At 38.8% G+C, this 9,956-nt stretch overlaps 1 long non-coding RNA gene across 2 annotated transcripts; it reads right to left on the reverse strand.

Annotated features, from left to right (window-relative positions):
* Positions 1-511: 511 nt before the first annotated feature.
* On the reverse strand, positions 512-3,175 carry LOC115191143 (uncharacterized). Of its 2 annotated transcripts, XR_003877537.1 has the most exons (4): positions 3,129-3,169; positions 2,403-2,519; positions 836-952; positions 512-550 (listed from the first exon to the last, which is right to left on the reverse strand). It is a non-coding gene; the product is annotated as an uncharacterized LOC115191143 (long non-coding RNA). The 2 variants fall into 2 exon arrangements; XR_003877536.1 differs by lacking the exon at positions 2,403-2,519 and having other exon boundaries at positions 3,129-3,175.
* Between the last annotated feature and the right edge of the window lie 6,781 nt (positions 3,176-9,956).

The following is a 9,956-nucleotide window of genomic DNA, read 5'->3' on the forward strand; positions in this document are numbered from 1 at the left end:
AAATTAATCAACATAACACATCCCTTCTGCTACTTGATGAGGCCACTAGGTGTTGTGTTAAGGCTGCTACAATATCATTGAGTTACACAGCTACTTTAGCTGTACTTTGTCTGCAGCTTTTAAATGTTTGATATTAAACAGCATTCAACATGAGGCAGACAGATCTTACATTTCTCCAGTGTGTCAGCGAGATCCTTCTGGTTCATTTTCCTCAGGACGTGCAGTGTGATCTTCAGAGCCCCCTCTCTGGCACTGCTCTCCTGCTTCTCATCTTCAGCATCCACCACTTCCTCATCCTGCTTCTGACTCTCAAAGCCTTCTGGGAGTTCAGGACTAAGAATCCTCTTGAAAATCTTCAGTTAAGCAAGAGAATAAATGCTTTCTCATTAACACAATAATGAATAATTGACAGATCAACTTTACTTGAGGAAAACAAAAAAAAAATTACATAACAGGACCACATACACTGAATATAGAGTCCAGGTCTGTTTGATAACTCTGGGAAGACTGACCACTGATAATCTCTGACTCTGATCTCTCCTGTTGGTTTCTGTGGACAAAACATGAGATTACAGTACACACACACACACACACACACACACACACACACACACACACACACACACACACACACACACACACACACACACACACACACACACACAGGGAGGGAATGTTGTGTTTGTTTAATATTGTTTTAGGACTATGAAAATGGACTAAAGGATTAGCCTATGGATTATGAAAACAACCAAAAGACATGTGAAAATGGGAGAGGAGAAATGACTAGAGACAGTGTTGTTTAACTCACTGACCATGACCCATGAGTTCTTCTTACCTTTGTTCAGTAGAAAAGTCTCCCTCTCTAAACACTATAGGAGGATCCATAGACTGGACACTCTTCATGGACACACAGCTGGGAACAGGGGAGGCTGGTCTCTCCTGCTTGATTGGTCTTCAACACAACAGAGACAAACATTACATCTCTCATCTACTCTGATCTCAGATGGGAAACATAAGAAGAGTTTCAATACAAAACGCTATATATCACTTTCAGAAACGTTCATAAGTTAACTTTTATTGTTTAAAGAAATTATAAATGAGATAGGTGTTTTTTAACTCCCTAATCATGGCATGCAATTTTTCAATGACCGACATGTATATGTTTATTATGTATCATTTGATGTTTTCATTTCAGAGTCAAATGTATTTTTTTTCAAAATGCTTTACGTATATCTGCCTCACTCTCAGAGAAATCAGTAGTACTGCTAGTTTTAATACAGTAATAATATATATCTGCCTCACTCTCAGAGAAATCAGTAGTACTGCTAGGTTTAATACAGTAATAATATATATCTGCCTCTCAGAGAAATCAGTAGTACTGCTAGTTTTAATACAGTAATAATATATATCTACCTCACTCTCAGAGAAATCAGTAGTACTGCTAGGTTTAATACAGTAATAATATATATCTACCTCACTCTCAGAGAAATCAGTAGTACTGCTAGGTTTAATACATTAATAATATATATCTGCCTCACTCTCAGAGAAATCAGTAGTACTGCTATGTTTAACACAGTAATAATATATATCTGCCTCAGAGAAATCAGTAGTACTGCTAGGTTTTATACAGTAATAATATATATATTTGCCTCTCAGAGAAATCAGTAGTACTGCTAGGTTTAACACAGTAATAATATATATCTGCCTCTCAGAGAAATCAGTAGTACTGCTAGGTTTAATACAGTAATAATATATATCTGCCTCTCAGAGAAATCAGTAGTACTGCTAGGTTTAACACAGTAATAATATATATCTGCCTCACTCTCAGAGAAATCAGTAGTACTGCTAGGTTTAACACAGTAATAATATATATCTGCCTCTCAGAGAAATCAGTAGCACTGCTAGGTTTTATACAGTGAAATGTAACAAAGAACTACATGTTTAATAAAGATCTGTACAAATGATACATTTGTGATATCAGTATATTTTTTTACATTTTTTATTATTAAATACAGTAATATGAGATCTGTATGTAAAACATTTACTTTTGAATTTATCAGATGTTTTTATCCACGGCCTGGTTTCCCAAAAGCCTCTTAAAGCCAAGTTCATCATTAAAACCTTCGTAGGAGTATTGTTAAATCTCTGAGCTGTTTCCCAAAACCATCGTTGTTAACGTTGAACAGCTTAGTTCATCGTTAGACAGACAGACAGACAGACAGGGAGGGAGGGAGGGAGGGAATGTTGTGTTTGTTTAATATTGTTTTAGGACTATGAAATGGACTAAAGGATTAGCCTATGGATTATGAAAACAACCAAAATAAATGTGAAAATGGGAGAGGAGAAATGACTAGAGACAGTGTTGTTTAACTCACTGACCATGACCCATGAGTTCTTCTTACCTTTGTTCAGTAGAAAAGTCTCCCTCTCTAAACGCTATAGGAGGATCCATAGACTGGTCACTCTTCATGGACACACAGCTGGGAACAGGGGAGGCTGGTCTCTCCTGCTTGATTGGTCTTCAACACAACAGAGACAAACATTACATCTCTCATCTACTCTGATCTCAGATGGGAAACATAAGAGTTCCAAATATATCACTTTACAGAAATGAGCTTTTATTGTTTAAAGAAATGATGTATTAATTATTACATCTCTCACAGACAAGGATTTGTTTCAAATCTATCACTTGATGGTTTCATTTCAGAGAGACAAAAATCATGTTTTTTTATGCAAAATGCTATATATCTCCCTCACTCTCAAATGTGACCGACCGGCTCAATTTGGTAATTAACTGAATAACTACATATATAGTGATTTTGGTTTATGTCAGTTTAATTGTTTGTTATGGTATAAGTTGTTATTTTATGATTGTAAGTGATAAAATTAACTAGTAATTCTCAGTAATTACTACTTTAGTAAGGAATAACACATTTTTTCAGCAATATTGCAGTTGCTAAATAATTCCAATAGATGGGAACATAAGACCACATAAGACCCCGGATTGAGAACCCCTGATTTAGCAGATGCTCTTATCCAGAGAGATTTACAGTAACTGCATTCATCTTAAGATAGATATTTATTTAGGAAATAAACTAAATAAATTCTTCATAAAATTGTCATCTTACCTCTTAGCTTTGGTGTCATGTCCCCCAGAGAGACTCATTTTAGAGGCAGGGGCCCCCTCCTCTCTCTCCCCAGAGAGACTCATTTTAGAGCACTGACCCCTGTAAACAGAGATCCAGCATTTTGGCTGTGGTCAACACAGTGACAACTAAACAGAGATCCAGCATGTTGGTTGTGGTTAACACAGTGACAACTAAACAGAGATCCAGCATGTTGGTTGTGGTTAACACAGTGACAACAAAACAGAGATCCAGCATGTTGGTTGTGGTTAACACAGTGACAACTAAACAGAGATCCAGCATGTTGGTTGTGGTCAACACAGTGACAACTAAACAGAGATCCAGCATGTTGGTTGTGGTTAACACAGTGACAACTAAACAGAGATCCAGCATGTTGGTTGTGGTTAACACAGTAACAACTAAACAGAGATCCAGCATGTTGGTTGTGGTTAACACAGTAACAACTAAACAGAGATCCAGCATGTTGGTTGTGGTTAACACAGTGACAACTAAACAGAGATCCAGCATGTTGGTTGTGGTCAACACAGTAACAACTAAACAGAGATCCAGCATGTTGGCTGTGGTTAACACAGTAACAACTAAACAGAGATCCAACATGTTGGTTGTGGTTAACACAGTGACAACTAAACAGAGATCCAGCATGTTGGTTGTGGTTAACACAGTAACAACTAAACAGAGATCCAGCATGTTGGTTGTGGTTAACACAGTGACAACTAAACAGAGATCCAACATGTTGGTTGTGGTTAACACAGTGACAACTAAACAGAGATCCAGCATGTTGGTTGTGGTTAACACAGTGACAACTAAACAGAGATCCATCATGTTGGTTGTGGTCAACACAGTGACAACTAAACAGAGATCCAGCATGTTGGTTGTGGTCAACACAGTGACAACTAAACAGAGATCCAGCATGTTGGTTGTGGTTAACACAGTGACAACTAAACAGAGATCCAGCATGTTGGTTGTGGTTAACACAGTGACAACTAAACAGAGATCCAGCATGTTGGTTGTGGTTAACACAGTGACAACTAAACAGAGATCCAGCATGTTGGTTAACACAGTGACAACTAAACAGAGATCCAGCATGTTGGTTGTGGTTAACACAGTAACAACTAAACAGAGATCCAGCATGTTGGTTGTGGTCAACACAGTGACAACTAAACAGAGATCCAGCATGTTGGTTGTGGTTAACACAGTGACAACTAAACATAGATCCAGCATGTTGGTTGTGGTTAACACAGTGACAACTAAACAGAGATCCAGCATGTTGGTTGTGGTCAACACAGTAAAAGCTAGTTCTTGACTGTCAATTGTTCTCATTTATTCATTATCTCTTTGAGAAATGAAACATTTACTAACGGACATATCTAAACTTGGCTCTGTCATATCCTCACACGGTCTCTCCTATCATTGCTATGCAGACGACACACAATTAATCTTCTCCTTTCCCCCTTCTGACAACCAGGTGGCGAATCGCATCTCTGCATGTCTGGCAGACATATCAGTGTGGATGACGGATCACCACCTCAAGCTGAACCTCGGCAAGACGGAGCTGCTCTTCCTCCCGGGGAAGGACTGCCCGTTCCATGATCTCGCCATCACGGTTGACAACTCCCTTGTGTCCTCCTCCCAGAGTGCTAAGAACCTTGGCGTGATCCTGGACAACACCCTGTCGTTCTCCACTAACATCAAGGCGGTGACCCGATCCTGTAGGTTCATGCTCTACAACATTCGCAGAGTACGACCCTGCCTTACACAGGAAGCGGCGCAGGTCCTAATCCAGGCACTTGTCATCTCCCGTCTGGATTACTGCAACTCGATGTTGGCTGGGCTCCCTGCCTGTGCCATCAAACCCCTACAACTCATCCAGAACGCCGCAGCCCGTCTGGTGTTCAACCTTCCCAAGTTCTCTCACGTCACCCCGCTCCTCCGCTCTCTCCACTGGCTTCCAGTTGAAGCTCGCATCCGCTACAAGACCATGGTGCTTGCCTACGGAGCTGTGAGGGGAACGGCACCTCCGTACCTTCAGGCTCTGATCAGGCCCTACCCCCAAACAAGGGCACTGCGTTCATCCACCTCTGGCCTGCTCGCCTCCCTACCTCTGAGGAAGCACAGTTCCCGCTCAGCCCAGTCAAAACTGTTCGCCGCTCTGGCACCCCAATGGTGGAACAAGCTCCCTCACGATGCCAGGACAGCGGAGTCAATCACCACCTTCCGGAGACACCTGAAACCCCACCTCTTTAAGGAATACCTGGGATAGGATAAAGTAATCCTTCTAACCCCCCCCCCCTTTAAAAGATTTAGATGCACTATTGTAAAGTGGTTGTTCTACTGGATATTATAGGTGAACGCACCAATTTGTAAGTCGCTCTGGATAAGAGCGTCTGCTAAATGACTTAAATGTAATGTAAATGTAAACAGTCAGGTAATTTAATGGATCACATGAACATGTAGTTGTGACATTTCATCTCCATGGTAACTGTCAATAATAATAATACGTCAATGTTTGTTAAGGTAGTTATAGACAGAACAACAACAATAATAATAACAATATCAATAATAATAATAATAATAATAATAATAAGTCACTGTTTGTTAAGGAAGTTATAGACAGAACAACAACAATAATAATAATAATAATAATAATAAGTCACTGTTTGTTAAGGTAGTTATAGACAGAACAACAACAATAATAATAATAATAATAATAATACGTCTCTGTTTGTTAATAAGGTAGTTATAGACAGTACAGCAACAACAATTTTAATAATAATAATAATACGTCTCTGTTTGTTAAGGTAGTTATAGACAGTACAGCAACAATAATAATAATAATAATAATAATAATAATAATAAGTCCCTGTTTGTTAAGGTAGTTCTAGACAGTACAGCAACAATAATAATAACAATAATAATAATAATAATAATAATAATAAGTCACTGTTTGTTAAGGTAGTTATAGACAGTGCAGCAACACAAGGCCATGTCTCACACGTATTTGTATTCACTAACAGTAGACTATTTATTGTCTTTCAATCTGTTCTTTTCTAAAAGTATCTGAGAATGTAGACAGAAGGGCTAAAACAGACATGATTGATCTGAGGGGGAAATTGTTGATCCATTCAGAAAGGTTTTATGCATCAAGTGAGAGATGTTATATTATGTAAAGTAGACTAGGTTATAATGTATAATAGCAGTTTGTTAGTGATATGCAGATCAAGGTCTATACCTCGGCTATAGCCTACATATCATAGATGACCAGTCTAAACCTGTTCAGATCAACATAATGTTATAGTCCTACCAGTAGCAGGACAGAGAATGTACTGTATATAACCTACATATCATAGATGACCGGTCTAAACCTGTTCAGATCAACATAATGTTATAGTCCTACCAGTAGCAGGACAGAGAATGTACTGTATATAACCTACATATCATAGATGACCAGTCTAAACCTGTTCAGATCAACATAATGTTATAGTCCTACCAGTAGCAGGACAGAGAATGTACTGTATATAACCTACATATCATAGATGACCAGTCTAAACCTGTTCAGGTCAGTTCACAGAGACCACCAGGTTTGTCGGCATGATAAGTGATCATAGCCTTATAATAGTTTGTAGGTAGTCTAGACCAACAGTACGACCAGCAGCCGCCTGTTTTCTTGCAGATGAAGCAGCTTTCACAGGCAACTCATTCAACCAGCCTAAACAACAGTAAATACAAGATGTCAAATGGTCAAAAGTGAATCTCAATAGAGCCATATACATTAGAGAGGGGTATATTGCTGCAGATGTTGGATCTTAATTTGAGCCAGTTTGCTACACCAGGAAAATAATCCTGCAGAAACAGGACATTTTAATTATTGTGTGGATTATAATTAATGAACAGTTTTAAAATGGAAAAGTGGAATTTATCATCTTCAGAAACCTTTTCTAAAGTTTAATTACACTCAAATACACTACAAGTTTAGTTTTTCTGCATCAGGGTGATCAAATTAAGATCCTACATCTGTACAGAGTTTGTCTTTATCTGAAAAGGGCAGTTTGAGTTATTAGCAATAACATTGCAACTGTCAGCTGATGTAAACCTATGTGATTGGATGTTATAGACCCCCATACATATCCCCATGTACAATTATGTGTACAGATGTAGGATCTTAATTTGATCACCCCCCATTGCAGAAGAACTTTCCAGCAATGCAGGAAATGTAAAACTTGTAGTGTATTTGAGGTTTAAAAAGGCTTCTGAAGTTTGTAATTTCCACTTAGAAATTTCAGACTTGAGTTTTCTGTCTCAGTAGTAGTAGACTGTTAGGAGTGTTTTACTGTCATTCACTATACTAACATTACACCAACCTGTCTCAGTAGTAGTAGACTGTTAGGAGGGTTTTACTGTCCTTCACTATACTAACATTACACCAACCTGTCTCAGTAGTAGTAGACTGTTAGGAGTGTTTTACTGTCATTCACTATACTAACATTACACCAACCTGTCTCAGTAGTAGTAGACTGTTAGGAGGGTTTTACTGTCATTCACTATACTAACATTACACCAACCTGTCTCAGTAGTAGTAGACTGTTAGGAGGGTTTTACTGTCATTCACTATACTAACATTACACCAACCTGTCTCAGTAGTAGTAGACTGTTAGGTGGGTTTTACTGTCATTCACTATACTAACATGACACCAACCTGTCTCAGTAGTAGTAGACTGTTAGGAGGGTTTTACTGTCATTCACTATACTAACATTACACCAACCTGTCTCAGTAGTAGTAGACTGTTAGGAGGGTTTTACTGTCATTCACTATACTAACATTACACCAACCTGTCTCAGTAGTAGTAGACTGTTAGGAGGGTTTTACTGTCATTCACTATACTAACATTACACCAACCTGTCTCAGTAGTAGTAGACTGTTAGGAGGGTTTTACTGTCATTCACTATACTAACATTACACCAACCTGTCTCAGTAGTAGTAGACTGTTAGGAGGGTTTTACTGTCATTCACTATACTAACATTACACCAACCTGTCTCAGTAGTAGTAGACTGTTAGGAGGGTTTTACTGTCATTCACTATACTAACATTACACCAACCTGTCTCAGTAGTAGTAGACTGTTAGGTGGGTTTTACTGTCATTCACTATACTAACATGACACCAACCTGTCTCAGTAGTAGTAGACTGTTAGGAGGGTTTTACTGTCATTCACTATACTAACATTACACCAACCTGTCTCAGTAGTAGTAGACTGTTAGGAGGGTTTTACTGTCATTCACTATACTAACATTACACCAACCTGTCTCAGTAGTAGTAGACTGTTAGGAGTGTTTTACTGTCATTCACTATACTAACATTACACCAACCTGTCTCAGTAGTAGTAGACTGTTAGGAGTGTTTTACTGTCATTCACTATACTAACATTACACCAACCTGTCTCAGTAGTAGTAGACTGTTAGGAGTGTTTTACTGTCATTCACTATACTAACATTACACCAACCTGTCTCAGTAGTAGTAGACTGTTAGGAGTGTTTTACTGTCATTCACTATACTAACATTACACCAACCTGTCTCAGTAGTAGTAGACTGTTAGGAGTGTTTTACTGTCATTCACTATACTAACATTACACCAACCTGTCTCAGTAGTAGTAGACTGTTAGGAGTGTTTTACTGTCATTCACTATACTAACATTACACCAACCTGTCTCAGTAGTAGTAGACTGTTAGGAGGGTTTTACTGTCATTCACTATACTAACAATTCACCAACCTGTCTCAGTAGTAGTAGACTGTTAGGAGGGTTTTACTGTCATTCACTATACTAACATTACACCAACCTGTCTCAGTAGTAGTAGACTGTTAGGAGGGTTTTACTGTCATTCACTATACTAACATTACACCAACCTGTCTCAGTAGTAGTAGACTGTTAGGAGTGTTTTACTGTCATTCACTATACTAACATTACACCAACCTGTCTCAGTAGTAGTAGACTGTTAGGAGTGTTTTACTGTCATTCACTATACTAACATTACACCATACATTTAATTTATCTACACACTTTACAATAATCCCTGACAGGATTGTCACCTTGTAGCCTGAATTCACAACCAGAACATGTCAAGTCATTGAGATATTTTCTGTTCTGCTGAGAGAGCAGCTTCCTGGTGACTAGCACTCTGTATATTCTGATGGATGAGGTCTGAGATGGAATGTGAAGATAACTGAAGCTGGCTAGCTTTAGAAAACCAGAATATCTAGCTTGCATATTAGTATACCCCCAGGCTATGTTCAGGTTTCAGCATCAGGTATAAACAGCCGAGTTGTTGGCTACAACCTGGGTTGTATTCATTAGTTTACTCCACAGCCAATAGTTCTAAAATGATGCATAAACAGTTTACGCCAAACACTGTACAATGTGACCTAAACGGTTTCTGTTGCCAAACGTTTTGCTACGGTCGGCACTAATGAATACACACAACCTGTTTTGAGGAAGTGTAAGTTATTGTTTGGCTTTCCACAAAATGTTTTAAAAATGTTTTGAGAAGTCAAGTCTATAGACCTATGATACAGTACACTCTTAGAATAAAGGGTTCCAAACAGGTCCTCCGTCTGTCCCCATAGGAGATTATTTTGGGTTCCAGGTAGAACCCTTCTGGCTTCCATGTAGAACCCTCTGTGGAAAGGGTTCTTCATGGAACCCAAAAGGGTTCTACCTAGTACCAAAAAGGGTTCTACAAAGGGTTCTCCTATGGTGACAGCCAAAGAACCCTTTTAGATTCTAGATAGTGTAGGAGCGATCACCCTGGGGCACACAG

The sequence above is a fragment of the Salmo trutta genome, unplaced genomic scaffold, assembly GCF_901001165.1.
Source record: "Salmo trutta unplaced genomic scaffold, fSalTru1.1, whole genome shotgun sequence".
NCBI lineage: Eukaryota > Metazoa > Chordata > Actinopteri > Salmoniformes > Salmonidae > Salmo > Salmo trutta.